This window comes from Peromyscus maniculatus, chromosome 3 (assembly GCF_049852395.1).
Source record: "Peromyscus maniculatus bairdii isolate BWxNUB_F1_BW_parent chromosome 3, HU_Pman_BW_mat_3.1, whole genome shotgun sequence".
Lineage (NCBI taxonomy): Eukaryota > Metazoa > Chordata > Mammalia > Rodentia > Cricetidae > Peromyscus > Peromyscus maniculatus.
In genome coordinates this window covers 99290222-99311350 of record NC_134854.1, presented here as the reverse complement: position 1 = coordinate 99311350, position 21129 = coordinate 99290222, and the positions used below count along the sequence as shown (strand labels likewise).

Genomic DNA, 21129 nt, shown 5'->3' with positions numbered 1-21129 from the left:
ACAGTTTTTAAATAGTTCCTAATAAATATATCTCTCCATCAGTATGAGAAGTCATATATATATATATATATATATATATATATATATATATATATATATGTATATATATGTATATATATACTTTAATTTTTCTCTATTGCCCATTCCCTTGTTTGCATGTGTTATGTACATGAACATATGTATTTTTTCATATATGTGGATGCATATTAGTTTTTTATTATTTTTCTTGGACTTTATAGTTTATTAATTCTATTAATGCCCATCTTATTATTAATAGCACAGGTAATAAAATGTCACAATGCATTCCATTAGCATCCTTTGAATCAGAACCCGAATTTGCTGACCTGGAGTTTTAGGTATGCACATTTCACCGTTGTAAATTAACTTTATATTAATAAGCTAGTATGATTTACTTTTTCTTTATTTTTGTCTCAATTGCATTTTTGAATCAAAATAAAATAAGATAAAACAAAAACCATCACCTCAAAGTTGGACAAAGTAAACCAACAGAAGGAAAAGAGCCACAAGAGAAGGTCCAAGAATCAGAGGCCGTTTCATTCACCTATTTAGGAGTCCCATTAAAGTACTAAGCTACTGTATATATGCAGAGAACCTAGTGCATGCCTATGTAGGTCCTGTGATTGCTGCTTCAAACTTCATGAGTTAGTAGGAACTTTGCTCAGTTGATTTAGAGATCCTTGTCCTCTATCTCCTCTGGCCCCACACTCTTTCTGCCTCCTCTTCCTTGGAGTTCCCTGATCTCTGAGGGGATGGATTTGATGGTGACATCTCATTTAGAGTGGTATGTTCCAAGATCTCTTTCCTACCATAATGTCTGTCTTTATTTCTTCCCATCTGCTGCGGGGGGAAGCTGATCTGGTGATGGTTAAATAAAACACCAATCTATGAGCATAATATCATTGGGGATCATTTTATTATTACCATTTATCGTTGTTGTTTGGAACAGTAGTATTTCATTGTACCCCTGGCCTCTGAGCTATCTAGTCTATGGCTGAGCATTATTATGTATGAGTTCCCTCTTGTGGAGTGGGCCTCAAGTTGAATCATATTGGTTGGTTACTTCCACAATCTTTGTGCCACCATTGCCCTAGCAAATTTTGCCAGCAGGACAGAGTGTAAATCAAAGGGTTTGTACATGGGTTCGTGTTTCTGTTTGACTTTTGGTAGCCTGACAAGTACCTTCCTGTACCAAAGACATTAGAAATAGGGGTGAAGGTTCTATGTGGGCACCAGCTCTACCTCTGCATGTTCAATGATTTGTAGAGGTGTTGTCTTCAGCAATGGGGCATGGCTGTCAGTGTGTGGAGAGCAACCTACTGTCTTTGCAATAGCCTGGGGTGTTTGGGGATTTCCATGGGACCCCTTTGGCCAAAAACTCAATTGGATATAACCCAATCCTGGTACAGGAAGCTTCAAATGATGACAAGAGATGGCCAGTTTGGGCTCCATGTCCCTCATTATTTGGAGACTTCATTAGGATAACCTGCATATATTTTATGAAGTTTACATTACACTGGAATCACCTACCACCCCTTAAATGCTCCTCAAGTATAGCTGTCTCTCCCTACATCCCCTCCCTCAATCCCCTCCCCCCTCCCCATCCCAACCTGCCTCCCCAACCAGGGTCCCAGTCTACTCATAAAATCTATCCCATTTCCTCCTCCCAGGGAGAGCTATATATGTTCCCCTGCAGTCCCTTCTTCTACACCTAAGCTCTCTGAATCTACAGGTTGTAGCTTGGTTATTATTTATTTAGTGGCTAATATCAACATATAAGTGAATGCATACCATGTTTATCTTTCTGAGTCTGGCTTACCTCACTTGGGATGATTTTTTTCTAATTCTACCCTTTTTACTGCAAATTTTATGATGTCATTTTTTACAGCTGCATAATAATCCATTGTGTAAATATACCACATTTTCTTTATCCATTTTTTGTTAAGGGACATCTATATTATTTGCAATTTCTGACTATTATGAATATAGCAGCAATGAACATGTTTGATCAAGTGGTAGACACATTTGTATTCTTACATATACAGATGTGGGAATGTGCATGTAGGGCCTGAGGTTGATGTCAGAAATCACCCTCAATCCATCCCATCATTCTTTCATCTTATTCATTGAGGCAATATCTGCCAAACAAACCCAGAGCTCACCAGCGTGGCCTGTCTTGCTAACCAGCTTGCTTTATGGATGCTCTGTCTCTGCCTTCCCAGGTGAGAATTAAAGATGAACCAACATACCTACCCAGCATGTAAAGTGACTTCTGGGTATCCTCACTCCACTTCTCACACTTGTGTGGCAAGTACTTTCACCACTGATTAGTGTCACCCACCCCAGATTTCATTTTTTCATGGTTATAGTTTTCCATCTGATATTTAATTCAAACCATTCTTTCCAGTACCATTCTAATGCATTCTTTTTGCACTGTAACTTCTTAAATAATAAGGTTTTTTCAAGTAAATAATAATTAAGAAGAAGAAAGACAAAGAATTAAATGAAATAAATATCTTTCCCCAAATGTATATGTTGCAGCTCTAATGTGGTATGACAGCAACAGAAGATGGGATGTGAAGGGTAGTAATGCCATAAGGGGAGCCCTTGTGAGTGAGATCACTGCTCTTAAAAAAAGACATAGAACCAGGTCACTATATTCTGCCATGTGATGGCTAAGAGAGAAGATAGTTACAGTTCAATACAAAGCTCCCCTCAGAACTCATCACTTTTCCACTCTTGATCATAGTTTTACAGCATCTGGAATTTTCTGTTGTTTGTAAACTATCTAGTCTGTGGTACTTTCTTAGAGCATCTCTGACTTGGACTAAGAATAGTCAGCAAAGCCTTCATAGATATCACGGCAGACACATTCTGGCTTAGCCTGAGCAATTCTATTTCTTAGTGATTTTACAAAATGATAATGACCTATCTAGTTTCTATGTAGCTTTGGAAACAAACCAAACAACATTATCTAACATATATAAATATCTAAGTAGCCAAAGCTAGATTAGTATTCTGGAATGCTCATTTTGCATGAGTCTTCAAAGCCATAACTCTGCTTATTTCAGTAATCTACCTTCTTAGGGACAAAAGACCCCTCTGGCTGAGTGCCCATCTTTGACACAAGGCCAGTGCAATCCTACAAATTGCCTAACCTCTCTACACATAGGTTTGGTCACCTGTAAACTGTACATAATGTGTGCCTTGCAAAGAATTAAATAATAGACTAAAATTGAAAGACTTTTCCCAATCCCTGACCTGTTCAGTGGCTCAGAAAGCCAATGGCCTTAAAGAAATGTTCCTTGCTCACTCACTAAGCCAAGCTGTACTCTGGGAAAGGGTTGACTTTTATGGCTGCTGGCATGAGGCTGTATTATGTGTTCATGACCTGTCCTAATTTGTCCTCTCAAAGTGTTTGCATTTGCCCTGTGACTTCATCCAGAGTAAAATAATTTTCTAAATATGAATGTTCCCACATGACACCAATTATCCAGAGGTTGTTTCTTTTCTTTGCCTTATTTTGGAATAAGTTCAAAGGAAGGTATATTCAGGGACTAACACTGTGAGAAATCCTCTCTCAAGCCTACCCATCCCACAGGTTCTGCCCACAATGAGATGAACTGCTTTGGACTTTGGTATGAAAAAAAGGAAAGAAATAAAAAAGAAAGAAATGCTGTGGATATCTGCTTAGACCACTTTGGAGGAAGAGACTAAGGGAACAGGAAGAAACAGGTGTTCAATGAACAGGATGGCAGGGGTTCTTTCTATGCCTGGAGGCAGTTGGGCTGTTAGGAAATCCTGTGCTAATTGACAGTGATTTGAGAGTTAATGAAAAGACTGGACAAGCTATATTTAAAAAGACTGCCTAGGGCACACCTGTGACCATGAATCAACATATTGAAAAGAGAATAGGAAGGTTGTACAACAAAGTAGTTGGAAGAGTTTGGCTAAGTGCTTTCCTTACCCTGTCTTAGGTTCAGTTCTCTCAACTGGAAAATGAGGAGAGTCACAGTATTTACTCTCAGGAATGGAGTGAATACAGAAGACGTAAAACATGTAAATCTCTTAGCCCAATGTCTGACCCATAGTACGAACTCAATAAGGCTGTTAGTATTCATGTTGGCTTGCTTTAGTTCTTTCACTTTCTCTCCATTTGGCAAGGTGAAATATGTTTAAGAGTATTTAGAGTCATTGAATTGGTACTATAATTTCTGTAAAACTTAGAATCACCTAAGATACAGGATAATACTTACCAGGAGAAATATTTAATTGTATAATTTTGTAATGGGTGGTTACACCCATTGAAACTTCCATTTTACATTATGTCAAATCATAAGCTAATGGTGAAATATGATCACCAGTATACACTGCTCTTAGCTTACCTGGCTATAAATTCTTAACAGAAATCATAAAATCCATTTTCAGGAAGTAAAAAGAGGGAAAATAGGATTTAACCTTTTTTGGTCTTCTATTACAGTATAATTTTGAGTTCATACTCTACATTTAAGTTTAATAATTCTTAGAATATACTTTGCTTAGTGTCCCACTGTATTTCCAGGACTCTTTCTGTTACAGATCTGGCAGAAATGCAGATGTTCTAAAGAGACACTTGTCTGTCTTTCAATCTACCAGACAATTGAAACAATGAATCACAATAAAATGTGAATTTCCCCCAACAATCTCATGCTGAGAGAAGAAAAAGGCCCCTGACAGAGGGGAACTTGTCTCTCTGAAAAGGGATTTCACATAAATCTGTCAACTTGTCAGGCCAAGTCATTGGCAGAACACACCGAGTCCAGGACTGCTTATATATGCAAATATTTGGCCCTCTATTTAAATTTTAATCTCACTTCAGGACCCTGGCGGTTGACTTGATAGATTCACTTGTCCTCTTCACCAATATGGTCACAGTGAATAAATCTCATTCTTATGTTTCCCACTATTAATGTGATAATTTTAATTGGTTTGCTGAGGATGGGTGAATGAATCTGGTTTAGGGTACCAGCTCTGAGCCCAAGTTTGATAACATTCTCGGTGAAAAAGTTTTTAGCATCATCTATTTAGTTCAACCACGTTAGGGAGAACATACTGAGAATGAGTCACTGTTAGACATTTATTATTCATATCTCGTCATTTGATTCTGCCCATTGAATCTTTATGATTTAGTTAGGCAAGGAGCAAGATTTTTATTTGGGGTAATGTGTACTATCTAACATGAATTCCTACTTCTCTAAGTCAAAGCTACAAATTAATCAACTGTTTACACAAAAACACAGCACTTATCTCAAAAGAACTAAGAGGCAGTTTATTCTGAAACCAAATTTGAGTAATTATGGCCTGAGAACATATATTTTGGTCTCCCCATTTGCAATGGTCCAATGTGGGAGTGATTTCATAGAGATTTTATAGTACCAGAACAGTGAAGGCAACAACTTCAGGTATTTTTAAGATGCATTGGTCGAAAAATCAAGTGAGCAGTTGTAGCAGACCGAAGAGTCTCAACTATAGGCCTCAACTATGCTATCTGATAGCATTCTTAGCCCTTCTATTGGTAAAGAATAAGATTTCACTAAGCTAATGCATGCCAAGGGTTGTTGTCTGTCTCTCAGAATGCTGTGTTCAGTTTTATCTTCTAGTTACAGAATGTTAGATCTGACACAGAAGTAGGCAAGGAATATTACATGGTAGGCTCAAGACTGCCTGAGATAAATTAAAATTAGGGTCTGACGTTGCAACATTCCTACCTCTCTATGTTCTCTGAAGTTGTAATCAGTCTATTACCCTTTGTACACATACTTTCTTCCTAGGGATTTTTACTCACCCTGCCCACCTGCCCAACATTCAGTTATGTTCATTGCAGTGTAATGTTAAGTCCTGTGTTTTCTTAATCTCTCCTGTTCCAAAGTTTAATACTGAGAGCCCGGGAGTCAAAGCCGCTTGTCAACGCAGTCCTGTCCCGCAGTCCTCTGCCTTTTCTTTTTCTTTCAACATGACAGTTGCCACTGTATCCTTCGCTAAGGACTTCTTGGCAGGTGCAGCGGCCGTGGCCATCTCCAAGACGGTGGTAGCGCCCATCGAGCGGGTCAAGCTGCTGCTGCAGGTGCAGCATGCTAGCAAGCAAATCAAGGCAGATAAGCAATACAAGGGCATTATAGACTGCGTGGTTCATATCCCCAAGGAACAGGGAGTCCTGTCCTTCTGGCATGGTAACCTGGAGAATGTCATCATATACTTCCCCACTCAGGCTCTCAACTTTGCCTTCAAAGATAAATACAAGCACATCTTTTTGGGTGGTGTGGACAAGAGGACCCAGTTTTGGCGCTATTTTGCTTGGAACCTGGCATCAGGTGGTGCCGCTGGGGCCACATCCTTGTGCTTTGTGTACCCTCTTAATTTTGCCCGTACCCGTCTAGCAGCTGATGTGGGCAAAGCTGGAGCTGAAAGGGAATTCAAAAGCCTTGGTGACTGCCTGGTTAAGATGTACAAATCTGATGGGATTAGGGGCCTGTACCAAGGCTTTAATGTGTCAGTACAGGGCATTATCATCTACCGAGCTGCCTACTTTGGCATCTTTGACACTGCAAAGGGAATGCTTCCAGATCCCAAGAATACTCACATCTTCATCAGCTGGATGATTGCACAGTCTGTCACTGCTGTTGCTGGCCTGACTTCCTAGCCCTTTGAATAGGAAGACGCAAAGTGCTAGAGAGGCCCACAGAGGTCCACAAAGATACCCCCACAATAGGCTACTGGCAAGAGAGAAAGCCCGAACTGACCTGCTCTGGTGATAGGATGGCCAAACACCCTAATTGTCGTGCTAGAAACCCCATCCAATGACTGAGGGAACCAGATGCAGAGATCCACGGCCAGGCCCCAGGTGGAGCTCCAGGAGTCCAATTGGTGAGAAAGAGGAGGGTTTGTATGAGTGAGAATTGTTGAGACCAAGGTTGGATAAAGCACAGGGCCAAATGGCCAAATGAAGGGAAACACATGAACTATGAACTATGAGCTGAGGAGCCCCTAACTGGATCAGGTCCTCTGGATAAGTGAGACAGTTGATTAGCTTGATCTGTTTGGGAGGCGTCCAGGCAGTGGGACCGGGACCTGTCCTCAGTGCATAAGTTGGTGCTTATGCAGGGACACTTGGCTCAGCCTGGGAGGAGGGTACTGGACCTGCCTGGACTGAATCTACCAGGTTGAACTCAGTCCTCAGGGGAGTCTTTGCCCCGGAGAAGAGGGGAATGGGGGGTGAGCTGGGGGAAGGGGGGGGCGAGGGAATCCGTGGCTTATATGTAAGATTGAATTGAATTATAGAATACAAAAATGCAAAAAAAAAAAAAAAGTTCAATATTTGGGTTAAAAGCAGTTTGAACAGCATTTGGGAGGTACAGGCACAGATCTCTGTGAGTTTCAGGTCAGCCTGGTTTATAAAGTGAGTTCCAGGCCAGTAAGGACAGTTACATGGACAGTTACATAGAGAAATCCTGTGTCAACAAAACAAACAAAACAAAACAAAAACAAAAACAAAAACAAAAAGCAAAAATAAAGAAAGGAAAATAGAAAAAAAACAGTTTGACTAAGGAAAAAAATACCCACACGTAATAGTGAAATTATATGTATTATAAAAATCTATCTTTTAAACATCTTTCACCCTAGTTCTTTTTTCTGGTTCTCCATTTCCTTAATTGTCACTGTTTTCATTAGATTCCTCTATTTTCTCCCACTTAAGTTATATGTATTGAGATAGGTTTGTCTATGCAGTTTTATTTTTAATTATCTTGCATTTTATATCAACTATTTCCTTTTTATGATATAACAGATGTATGCTTATTCTTTGTCTCATAATACATTAAATTACAAAGAAAAAAAACAATAACCAACCAACCAAAAAATAAAAGCCTCCCAAATAGCATTCATTTAATATCTTTATTTTAGTGTAACTACAATATGCTTGAGGGCATGTGATATAGCCTTATTTCAATTATATTGGTAAATGATGGCCACTTTTAAAGAATTCTTTCGCCCTCTTCTGCCATCAAGCCACTGATAACAAGTTCATCTCTGACTCCTGGAAGGACAATTCAGAATATTCCTGCTTCCATGGCCAACTGGTATCAGATCTGGACTTCAGAAGGACTACCATATGAGTTCCTAAATACAAAACTCACTGACTATCATACGGAACCTCCATTTCTGCTACTTTGTGATTCCTTGGTATATAAGTTATCTGTCCTGGTCTTAAATTGTAGCAGTTTTCCTTTGAGGAATTACCTGGGCTCTGATCCCTGCTGTATCTTTGGTTTTCTCCATGATTGCTCTATGTCTTAGGACTCTGATACCTACTGGTAGTGTTAAAATTCAGCCTTTTAGCCTCTCTCCAGAAGTCTTGGGAATGCTTCTTTATTCCTTTAGAGGTACACATTTTCAGTAGGCATATTTAAGCATTGAGACCTTGGTTTGTTAGCCATAATTGCTTTTAATTTTCAAAAATTTCTACCACAACCCCTTTATAACTGTGACTCAAGTTCATGTGGTTAATAGCTCACTCAGTGTAGAACCATGGCTCTCTTTCAGGGACTAAGGCTTTTTTTGCTGGGACCAGATTTGGTATCTCCTAACCTATTTAGGAGTCACAAATAATTCTCCATTCAGTTCTTTTTGCAAAGGTACTGCTGTAAGACCTATGCCCTTTAACCATCTAATGCTCAAAATGAGTGAATTCTTTCACCCTTGACTTAGGCCGATTTAATCTGCCTAAATGAAGTCGGAGGAAAAACAATAAATCTTCTCTCACTATTATAGTCTCATAGTATAAATAAGATGTCTGGGTGATTTTAATCACAGGGTAGGCAAATGATGCTTTAAAAGAGTTTGAGCAATTTCTCCACTGGTTTTCAAATTCTCCCATTTGCTTTTCAAAGGTAACAGAGATTATGAGCATCTTAGAGGATAAAGAAAATTATCATTGAGAAATGACATACAGGAGCCCAGTCCAAGGAATACATCTACAAAATACTCCCATATCTAAGGCTCATTATGGAAGAGGGTACAGAAAGTCTGTGAAAGCCAGAGTATCAGAGTTTGCTGTGAGACTGTGTCTCCTAGGAATACATATGTCTATACGTATCTGTATATGCATGTAACAACAATTAATGAAATGAAGAGGACATGGGTTTGAAAGTGAGCAAAGCTGCGTATCTGGGAGGATTTGGGGGGGGGGGAGAAAAGGAAAGGGGAAAATTATGTAATTCTAATATAAACCTCAAAAATGGAAGAAATAATTTATGGAAGAAGTAATGTCCACAATCGATCTTGAAAACTGGATAAGGTTTCAATGTACATAAATATGAGCAAGTAAATATCTTGTTAAAGAGACCTGCATTAGCCCAAGGTTATACCTGAATGATGGATGTCCTGTGTCCTGAAATAGGAACACTCACAGAAAAGTTGATTGCTTGAATAAGAGCTGTAAAGTTTGTGATAGGTTCTCCAGGTTGTTATTCTCTTAAATATGTCTCAAAACCCCTGTCTCTTTGCTAATGACAAAATAAAAAAAAAAGCTGTAGCATCTTTCCTTTTTAAGTACAATTGAAATGTGATCATCATGAATATTTCATTGTGAGTATTAGCTATCTCTTGGGATGTTTTACAGAATGTACAACAGCATTACTAGATACAAGCTCTCATCTTCCCCAAACACTTCAAAGGAAGGAGCGCTTGGAGAGTTGCAAAAGCACCATGATGCCTCAACAACCTCAAGCTACTGTCTAAATAGTATTAATGGCTCTGATATTTTAACACAGTTTCATGGCAAATCTGTTAAACTGAATCAACCTTCCTAAAGACCCTTCAAATATATATAATGCTGTATAGTTTTATCCAAAGTTTGTTTGAAGACAGATAATATGGAATGCCTCCTTTCCTCCTAATTGATTGACACTTGTAATGACAATATAGTGGAATAGCCTGAACACTTTAGAAAAGAAAGCCACTGGTGACTTAAAAAGTGGAATTGTACTGCATTCCTGCATTTGTGAGCCATATGATGGCTAAGAAAATCTGAAATAATGCTCATTAGAATCATAAAATAGCAACAATTGTACAGTAATTTTTCTTCTTTAGTCTCTCCCTTCCCCTTCCCTCTGTCTTCTTCTTTCCTAAATGTTCACTTTCTAGGCATCCTTTCCTTTAAAAACTATGTTGTCCTAGAGGGTCTATCAAAGCTTTTTGATCATCCTGTATGCTTTTGTGACATTGTAAGGGTTGAAAGAACTATTTGTCACCATGGCTCCATCTGGTTTCCCCTTAAGTGATAAGTATTCAAGTGTGGATCTACTAAGGCTGTTTTGGTGGAGCTGGAGTGAGTTTGATAACCTCAGACCAGCTTGAAAGTAGAAAAGGAATTGTATTTTTCATGATGTTCACCACTTTTTAATTGAAGGTATCAATTCTTTGCACTTTTGTTGTATAGTGAGTGTGTTCTTTACAGGTGTGGCCAACTACATGAAGGCTAATTTGCCAGGCCAATGACTGTATTTGAGAAAACAGGCAGAGCACATATCTCTACTCTTATAAGTCACTTCTTGCTATGATAGCTTCCTGCCTCATAGCTTCCTTTCTTCCATCTGTACTTCTTCTCCTGATTCATCTCAAATTGCATGAAAAGGGGAGAAGTTGATGGGATACTATACTGCCAGCCTCAGTATCCTCTAAACTGCCATGAATCACAGAGATGAAAGAAAGGATGAAGTAGTATTGGATAGCTAAAGGTAATTCAGATTCCTGCTCATGGAATGAGTACAAGAGTGATCCTTAGACTAGGATGCTTTTTATAGGATATTAATTTCTGAAATTAATCACTTCCAGTTGTATGACTTTAAATGGAAGGCAGTTGGCTTTTGATCCAAATTATCTTATAATAAAACCACTCCTTTTGAGACAGTTTCACTCCCTCAAGGGGAAAGACTCCAAGAAGGCTTTGGCAGTTCTTATCACCACTACCCAACCTTCCCCTGATTCTTCCCATCACCAAATCCAAACTCTAGGGCCATTTAACAGTAGAACAAAATAAAGTGACACAAAAGGCAGGAAAATGACACTAAGGAAACAAAATCGACTTAAAGCAGTACCTAATGGCACTCCACTTGTCTATCATCTTTTTTATAAAACATCAATTTCCCAGAATTTCAAATTCTATTTATATGCAAAACAAATATCATATTCACAAAAAGCCCACCTCAATATGTTCTTTATCTGATTTAAGATTAAATCTTAAACATTCACCAGTCACTAGTATTTCTTGGTAGAGAACACATGCCAACTTCTACAACTCTCAAACATAGACCCACAAGCTGAGTACCAGTTGTTCAAACACATAAGCCAATGAGGATGAGAGCAGAGCATCCTCCATTAAAAACACAATAAGCTTTGAGGGAATACAATCAATGACTAATGTGGCCAGCATAGCTATTAGCAGGCTCAGAATTATATAGAACTCATGTCTTCTAAATCTAGGCCCAAGCTCAGTCTACTCTCTGATATTGCTATAACAATGAATACACCATTTAGCTAGAGATCAGATTCTAGATAGCTATCTTGATTATGAGTATACACGAAAACCTGGAGGAATTGTACCGTCTACTTTGTAGACAAAAATTACACTATTAGGCAATGGTAGCTTCATGCCTCAATCTCTATGGCTACATTGTCAAAATTTACCAGGTTACATTCATGCCTTCTCTACATTGTCCAATACCTGTGTACCACAACTTGCATGATGGGGTTGTATCATAGTCAAGCAATTGTAAGTTAAACATGTTAGATGTTTTAAAACACATTTGATAAACCTAACCAACAAAATGACATAGCTTAGCATAGCCTGTCTTAAATCCTTTCAAAACACTTTCATTGACTTGTACTTGGACAAAATCATTTCACAGAATGCCATTTTTATGTAAACCATTGGGTATATTGTATAGTTTATCAAATACTGTACTGATTAGGGAAAGTGGCATAAGTTTCCTATATTGCTGGCCCAGTAAAAGATCAAAATTCCAAATTCAAGTACAGTTTCTACTGAATGTGTGTCACTTTCACACCATCTTTAAGTTGGAAAAGTTGTAAGCCAGAAACAGACTTATATGGGTAATGTGACATCTCAGTGTTTTGTTTTTGCTGTTGATGAGTAAGTTAACAGGTGTTGAAATTTAAAAAAAAAAGTGATGTTATATTTTTCTGTGGTTTCATAGAGACTGACAAGATGCTGAAATGAAGGAGAATGTTTGTTTGTGGTACTAATGTTTAACCTCAGTAATAAAGGCAAACCTCAGACAGTCAAGAGAAAGGAGCAGTGAGATGAACTGTTGACAGGATTACTTTCTACCTTTTACACATTTTCCCCTAAACAACTATGTTCTAGAACATGTGGAGTGAGCCAGTAAGAGGTGATGTCTCCTATCTATAATTCCAGTATTTAGAAGGTAGAGGTAAGTGAATCAAGAGTTCAAGGCCATCTGTGGCTACATGGGGTGTTTGAGGCCAGCCTGTGTTATGTGAGATCCTTCTTAAAGAACAAAAGAAAAAGAAAAAAGAAAACTAACAAAAAGAACTGATAATGCTTCAATCTGCTCATCAAAGAAAATAATTACAACAAATTGCACTTCAGTATCTCAGTTGGCTCTATTTGTGATTCTGTAATTGGTCAACCCTTAATTCCGTGTAATAGAATAAGTATTCCAATGAACCAAACAGAGAAGATTGGTTCTAAAGACAAAAGAAAGCAGGGACAAAGCACCAAGCAGATTGGTAATTTGACAGGGAAAGGAAGACAACAATAGAGAAATAACTGATTGGTTAACACCAGACTATTTCAGCTTTCTTTGGGGGGTAAGCATTAACATAGAAGGAACTTCATTATCCTGCCATTGAAATAGGCCAGTTTGGATAATTTAGCTATTATTTCCCTAGCTTGATTGTATTATGTCTCTAGCCCAAAGGTCACACCACAACTTTGTTTCAGTTTAGTGATACAGAATATTACTATTTGTGACTTGATTTGACCATTAGTCTGGTCTGTCAGGTCTCAGTGTAAAGGCTTAATTCAAAACAATGACTTCTTGTAATTTTCCTTCCCTAGTCAGCTAAAACAGTAGAGAGAATACGATCTAGAAGAAGAAAAAAAAAAAAAAGAAACTCAGCTTTACACAGGAGCAGGCCCAATGTCTGGCTTGGAGAATTTGATTCTATTGACTTTGTATCAATATTAATTTTTGTGAATTCAGAAAAGAACAGTAATGTCAGGAAGACATTTTTCTCCCCATCTTAACTTATTGTGCAGATTTCAAGCCTCAAGTTTGTCATATGATTTTGGTATTACACTGGGTATTAACATTACTAGATAAGAAAGTTGACACAACATAAGTAAGAAATATTATACAGTGCCCATTCATAGTTCCTAGTGTACCTACTATAACCACTCCATGCTTTAAACAGTTTTGTGGATGCTAGGCTTCAAGACAAAACAACAAACATACTCACCTTCTTGACATAAAACCTCCTTTGCATTCCCAGAGCTTAGTATCTTTCTCATGGCATGAGAAATACAGAAAATGAGGTACCTTTAACTTTCTTCTTCCACAAATAACTCCTCATCACCTATCTATTATATTAGTCAACTTACTTTCATTGAATTCACCCTGTCTGTCCCCAGCTCTTCCCTAATAAATAAAAATTTTGTCTTTGTCTCTGGTCTAGGACCTAGCTCCTTTTGTGAAATCTGTGTTGTGGGTGATATTTGCACTCTTAAGACTTCAGTTTCTTCTACCAACTACATACTCAGATCTGAACTTCCTTGATTCAGTTAATACTTCAAGTGACCAATCTCTACTAGCCAAATCATCATTCCCTCTTTAAGTGCTTGCAATGCTTAGATCCTTCATTGTAAAGATCTTTGTTTCCACTCAATATATTTCTACATGCCACACATTAAGCATAATTCTTCTTTTATGTGATAGCTGTTAAGACTAGAGAATCATTCACATCAAAACTCTCCTTTACACCTTATGTGCAGCCTGTGTGATAGCTTGAGATACCTCAATCATTCCATGTGCATGTGAATTCCCACACACCTCATCATTCCATTCACGATCATATGGACCCTGTCTTAGTGTGCCAGTATTGTTTCTCAAAGAAGAACCATAATGAGGTCAGAATTTGGGGCTAGAATTTTGGGTTCATTTGATAGTGAGCCTACCTGGCTTGTACAAAGCCTTGGGTTCAGTACCTACTACTGCATAGCTCTGTGCTTGGTGGTACGCACCTGGGATCCCGGCACTTAGGAGAAAAAGGCATGAGGAGCAGAAGTTCAAGGGTATTGACTTCATTTTCTTTCCTGTTGCTATAATAAAACACTCTGACAAAGGCAACTTGAGTAAGGAAGGGCTTATTTTAGTTCCACAATTAAAGATACAGTTCATCATCAGAGCAACAGGGTCTGGAAACCACTGGTCAAATCCACAATTCATAAGCAAAAAAGGATCGATGAGTGCACACATATTGCTACTCAGTTCACTTTCACTATTTTCTTCACTTCCTGATTTCCTGAACAGGGAATGCTCCCACCATAGTTAAAATGTGTCTTCTCACATCAACTAACTGAAGATAATCCACCACAAGCATTGCAAGTGGCTCTTCTCCTAGAAGATTCTAAGTTGTGCCACTAACCATCCTTTTCTGAAGCCAACCTGACTTACATGAGACCCTGACTCAAAGCTTAAAAAAACAAACAAAAAAAAACAACCTTTTTTCTTTACAAGAATTTTGAGGGATGCCAAGGAGGGCCAGGGTTGCCTCTTCCCATAGGAATGTTTGGCAGTGTCCCAAGATGGCTCTGCTGTAGTCTATCTGTTCTCAGCATCTTGTGGTCATGGCTGGAGAAACATTCAAACATTTTCCTAACTTACAGTTAGAAGGGAAAGACAGCTTCCATAGTCTCATCTTTGTTCTTTTTAATGGAAACTGCAAACACAAGTCACAAGTTTCTGGGAGAAATCTCATTTGTGTCTCAGGGCAGCTGCTCTGGGATTTGGAACTTAGGTCCTCAAGATTTATGACTGACTGATGCTGTGAAATCAGTTGTCTCAGGCTGTGAATCATGAAATCAGCACCAAGTTGGCCATAAAAAATGAAGGTTTTATGGTAAGTGGTTTAAGAAAAATGCAGAATATGAGTCCTTTGTGGTGTGTATGTTTTATGACAGCAATTCCCTATTTTTAATTTTTTTAAAAAAAAACTTCCAGTGCTATGGTAGGGAAACATCTTGAAGTAACTTCAGTGAAAACAACTATGTATATAGAATATAATGGCTCTGTCAGACTTATTCTCCCACTAACTGAGACATGAATTTAGAATGATGATTTTTTTTTCCTGCAGGATTAGATTTTATTAAAATAGCTACTTGGTATCCCACTCAGCCTTTAGTAAAAGCAATGAAATCTTACATAAATGAAATTTGTTGAGCTAGTACACACTAGGGCAGAAATCAATTTCAATTTCCTTTGGATGTGCTATTAGTGTTTATCAGATGGTGGATTTGTGTTGTTTTGAAGTCGTGGCTACAACATCAACAACAACAAAAACACTGATCTGATACTGAGAGTCATTTTTTAACTCAAATCAAAGAAGACATTGTGACATGATACTTTTCCTATACAGTGAAAATGTGGCTGTAACACTGAGTGTTTTTAATTGATAACTTTCTGTGTTAAATCCATAAAATATTAATGCATTATTTTTGTTCCTGTGGCACTCACTGTCAGAGAAGGATTGCAATATCCATCTTCATGGTGACCATGGGTGACTTCAGTTAATGAGACATGCTTTATGGAACTTGCCTAAATTGGTAAGGTTAGAGACAAATAGCTCTTTTTGTAATTACAATTGCCCCCTCTTGATGGGTCTGTGATTTCAATCTGTGTCTAATTAGACACAAAACTATGGCTCCATAGAAGATAGAAAAAGCATAAGGGCATGGTTAGAACAGAATTCCTTTGGGACCTTAAAGTTCAGTCTCATGATAGATGGACCTTGAGCAATAGAGACTCAAGTTCATGCTATACCCCTGAAAATTGGGATGCTGGCTTCCAGCTGTCTTTGTTAGTAGCAGTCCACAAATAGACACAGGTGACTTGGCGTGCCACTGACAATTTACGGTAACTACATTTTGTACATAACTGCTGGGTGTAACTCAACAGGGAATGCAGTGTCCCACAGCTCACTATCAGAACAGCCATGCTTCACTCTGCACTCTCTCTGTTTTCTGGTCTGCTTCCACCCTGCCTTCTCCTTGAATTTTAGTAAAAGTGCTGCATGAAACTAGTGGCCAAAGTGACCGAAAATTCAGAAAAGTTAGGAGGTATTTATCAAGAGATATCTCCATCTGCCCTTCATCCCAACTTACACATGTGCCCCAGACCTACTGTCTTCCAATTAGTCCTCAGGAAGTAAAAAATAAGTCTGCATAATCCCACTTCATCTTTATTGCATTTACAAAAAAATCAACCCTGAAATCTTCCTGCTTATGAAAACATAGGTATGTTATTTTGGCTACTAAGCTCAAGTGAACAAGAGCCAAAGGATTTTTCATAACAAATGTAATTACTGAATCACATGGGCATAGCTGTAAATAGGTGCCATACATGTTTTAGGATGCCCTAGAATATTTAAAAACTATTTGCGATGGTTAGTTCTAATAGTCAAATTGACAGGACCTAGACGAAAGTCTTAATGAGGGACTGTCTAGAATAGGTTTAACTGTAGGCATACTTGTGGACAATTGTCTTGATTGCACACTAATTGATATGGGCCAACCCAACCTAACCATGAGCAGTATTATTCCTTGGATTTGGTTCCTGGACTTCATAAGAGTACTAAGCTAGCTGAGTACAAAGCATGCATGCATTCATTCTCTCTGCTCTTGACTATGGATGTGATGTGACTAGCCTGTCTCAAGGTCTTGCTGTTGTGAGTTTCCTGTGGTGCTGGACAGTAACCCAGAATTGTGATCTAAAATAAATCCTTTTAACCAAGTTGCTTTCTGTCAGGGTATTTTATCACATCAATGGGAAAGAAAACATTGGATAATCCTCTGAAGACTACCCCCGAGGGCTCTGTTTGTCACATCATATTGCTTAAATGATACAATTTGTTTCATTTTATAACTAGAGATAAATTTTTATGGTCCTGTGTGTCCAAGAATGGACAGAACTTTAGGTCTGTTGCATAAAATTATAAGAAGCATGGCTATTATTTTTAATACCTCTTTTCAATTTTGAATGATACATTTCTAGTAAATTTTCTGACTTACTTTTCCCTCGAACTGTACTGAGCACTGAAAGAAGGGATCAAACTCTTTTCATTTTATACACGAAGCACAAGAAGCTTGTTCAAGTTTATTGTGATGCTTGAATTTGTGAATTTTTGTCTCCAATTGGGATGCCTCCTCCCCTGATGTGACACTCCTAGGCATTCCAGCATGCTATTAGATAATTATGCCTCTCAGGAGACGTACACACAGGAACTGATTCTTGACTTTGTTCATGGCCCTTCTTGTTCACAGATGTGAGCCCAACTTGTGCCTTTGGCAATGATTATCCCTGTGAATGTTACAGGAACTTGTCACATGCACAGGGTAGCATCCTGTGCTCTCTAGCTCTCCCAAAGCAGTTCTGCTTCACTGGACCACAGACATGGACAGGATTGATTGATGAAGAAACACAGTAGAGATGACATTTATGATTTCTCTGAAAGGTCCGGGAGAAACTTGGGTGTTTGGCAGTTTACTGATGTATAAAGACAAAATGCCAAAGAAATGGCATCTATTACAAGATCCCAGTGTAGAATAACAAGGTACTTTATAAAGCCACTGTGTGCACAGAGCATTGGAAAACATGGGCAAAATCTCCAGGAAACTTTTATCCTAAAATATCCTCTTTTGTGGGTGGGTTATTCATATATAAAATGAAATCCTGTGTTTGAGCTATGAATCAAAACTTGTGTCATGCCTAGCAACACCTAATGTACACAATATTTCCATAAGTGCATATGCGCACTGCAAGTGGTCTGTAAAATTATGCTCATAGTAAGACTGGCCATTGCCTTTGTGTGTTTGGGCTTCAGTGATAAAAAAATATTGGACTGGTCATATACGTGTGTGTGTGTGTGTGTGTGTGTCACATGGTTCTGGAGGCACGACTGTCTATGATCATGGTATCAAGAGATTTGGTATCCAAAGAAAGTTCTTGCCCTTCTTCACAGTCCCTTTCTGCACAACTCCATGAAGTAGAAGGGTTAACTGTGCTCCCTTGAGCCTTTCTGTGAAGTTGCTATTCCCTCTATGAAAGCTCTGAGTTCCTAAGCTGTTTTTTTTCTCCCTGAGGCCCCACCTCTAAACACAACAGTACTGGGGATTCAGCTTCAACATAAGAGATGCTGAAGTTGAAAAATAAAACTCAGACCACAGTAGCCACCTTAGTCTTGGTCCTTTGGCTCTCTTTCACCCACCTAGGTGTTCACTCCTTCTAAAGTCACAGCAACAAAAGAAAGAAAGAAGAAATAAAGAAAGAGAGGGAGAGGGAAGGAGAGAATGAGGGTGGGAGGGAGAAAGGGAAAGAGAGAAAGAGAGGGAGAGAGAGAAAGGGAGGAAGGAAGGAAGGAAGGAAGGAAGAGAGAGAGAGAAAGAAAGAAAGAAAGAAAGAAAGAAAGAAAGAAAGAAAGAAAGAAAGAAAGAAAGAAAGAAAGAAAGAAAGAAAGAAGGAAAGGAAGGAAGGAAGGAAGGAAAGAAAGAAAGAAAGAAAGAAAGAAAGAAAGAAAGAAAGAAAGAAAGAGGAAATAAAAGGAAAAGAAAGAAAGAAAGAAAGAAGGAAGGAAGGAAGGAAGGAAGGAAGGAAGGAAGGAAGGAAGGAAGGAAGGAAGGAAGGAAGGAAAGAAAGAAAGAAAGAAAAAGATTCCTAAAGCCTGCTGGGGAAGACCCATTGCAGGGGATGCTGAAGTCACTCTCTTTATCCTAACAAGTATCAGTGTTGAACAACTATCAAAGGGAAAGAGGGTGCCTCCAAGTCAAACTGTAACAGAAAGCTATAGGAAGGCCCTAAAGACAAGGCTAGAAATCTTAGATGATGTCACTGTTTAAAACTGTGTATTCCTGAGACCCTTGTTATTAGACTTGCCTCAGTGTAGTGTGTTCTTCTTCCTATGTTATTTCTTATTCTGTAACAGCAGACATGAACTCTTAATTCTATGTTAGGCATTCAGGTTTGGTTTATATACAGTTCAAATGAAAATAACCACAGCCCAGTTTTGGAGAATAGAGGCACATAAGAATTCCAGACATACAAATGATGGCAGGTAAATTTCTTTTTAATGTTTACTCTTATCTTTCCTTTAATTTTCTTCTGTGTCACAGTTACAAAATGAGTTGGATGACTGAATGTGTGTAATTGAAAGAGAAAAATCCCTTTCTTCTTCTTCCTACTGTTTTATCAATATGACTCAATACTTCACTTCTGACATAAGATGAGAAAGCACAAATTCCCACAATAAGCAGTCCTCTAATGTGTTGTGGCTACCAACTGGTTATCCCAACATTAATCCATTTGTAACCTGAAGATAACATCAGACCCCAGAGACTAAAGGTACATTCCTAAAACAACTTTATCGCCACTTTAGACATGAATTGGGAATCCAGGTTCTTACCTGTGATTCTGACTGACCCAGTAGAAATCAAATGCTCCCATGATCCTTCTTTCCACTCAATAATTTGTTAGGATAGCTTACAGAGCTCAGGCAGTAGGCTTACTTTTAGATTATTGATTTATTATAAGTGATACAGATATGGGATTGCTAAACAGACAAAAAGAATCACCCCGGGCTGCATATTATCTCCCCAAATTTTGTCCATTTGCTTGTGTTGTTTGTGTTACTAGCAGAATTGGTAGTGTCAGCCTTTTGCCATGGGTAGCAGCACTCACCAACCACATGTGATCCAATGATTGGTTCCTCTAGAAAGCAGCACCCATCTATCTGCAGAGATTTACAAAAGTCAATTAATTAAACACAGAGGTGGTGGGAAAAGATGTATCATGAAAACAAAGGACTCTCTCTAACTTTATTCCCCTTTTCACTTGTGAAATTCTGAGAGGCCAAATGTTTCTCATACACTTAGTCTTGGTTGTTCTACATTTAAGTGTGAGCTCCCTTGCTCACCCACCTCCTTAAGCTCCATCTGCCTTGCTCAGTCCTGTACCATAAATGAGTACCTGATTTAGAAGCAAACCAGGCTGAGCAATCAGATTTTTGTCTGTGAACTTAATGGAGACTGTCTTGTTATGAGCACACACTTTTAGTGGGATTTTGAATGGATAGCAAAGTAGGAGTGTGCTTTTTTTCTGCCATGTGCATTTTCTGCAAATAAAGCTGATCAGCAACATCAATTAGGAAATTAGCATAGAGACCCCAGAATGTCAGTCTCTCCTCATCTTCAAGTCTCTTCTGAGGAATGGCCCACCTTTCCTGTACTTGAGGTCAAAACTCACTTGTTTTTTAGATAGTATCAGTATAAACTAACTAATCTGCTCTAAATGAAATAAGAACATGATTTATTCCGAACCAAATAAATAACAATGGCCTATGTATTCATTTCCTTATTACTGTGACAAAAATGACTGACAGAAACCATTTAAGGAAGAAAGAAAGAGAGTTGATTTTGACTCGTGGTTTTAGGCTCATGATGGAGAAGTTACTGTGGCAGAAGCTTGAGGCAGCCGATCACATTTTATCTACAGTCAGGAAGCAGAAAGACATCAATACTAATGATGCTCATCTTGCTTCCTCCTTTTAAACTCAGTCCAGGTTCCCAGACCATGGGATGATGCCATCTACATTTAGGGTATCTCCATCTCAGCTAACCAAATCTAGACAATCCCTCACAGACAAATCCAGAGATTTGTCTTCTCGGTGATTCTGAATCCCCTCACATTGACCTTTAAGATTAATCATCCTAACTCAAAACATGGATTTAGGGTCCCCTGATAGTACATTACACTTGCAGAAGAA

At 38.5% G+C, this 21129-nt stretch overlaps 1 protein-coding gene and 1 pseudogene across 7 annotated transcripts in view; both read left to right on the top strand.

Moving 5' to 3' along the window:
* Nucleotides 1-21129, top strand: part of Ctnna2 (catenin alpha 2) — a 1144108-nt gene that overhangs the window by 668869 nt on the left and 454110 nt on the right. The gene's annotated exons all lie outside the window — the stretch shown is intronic.
* LOC143272402 (ADP/ATP translocase 2 pseudogene) lies at nt 235-9239 on the top strand (annotated as a pseudogene). Its single transcript, XR_013049918.1, has one exon. The product of XR_013049918.1 is annotated as an ADP/ATP translocase 2 pseudogene (transcript).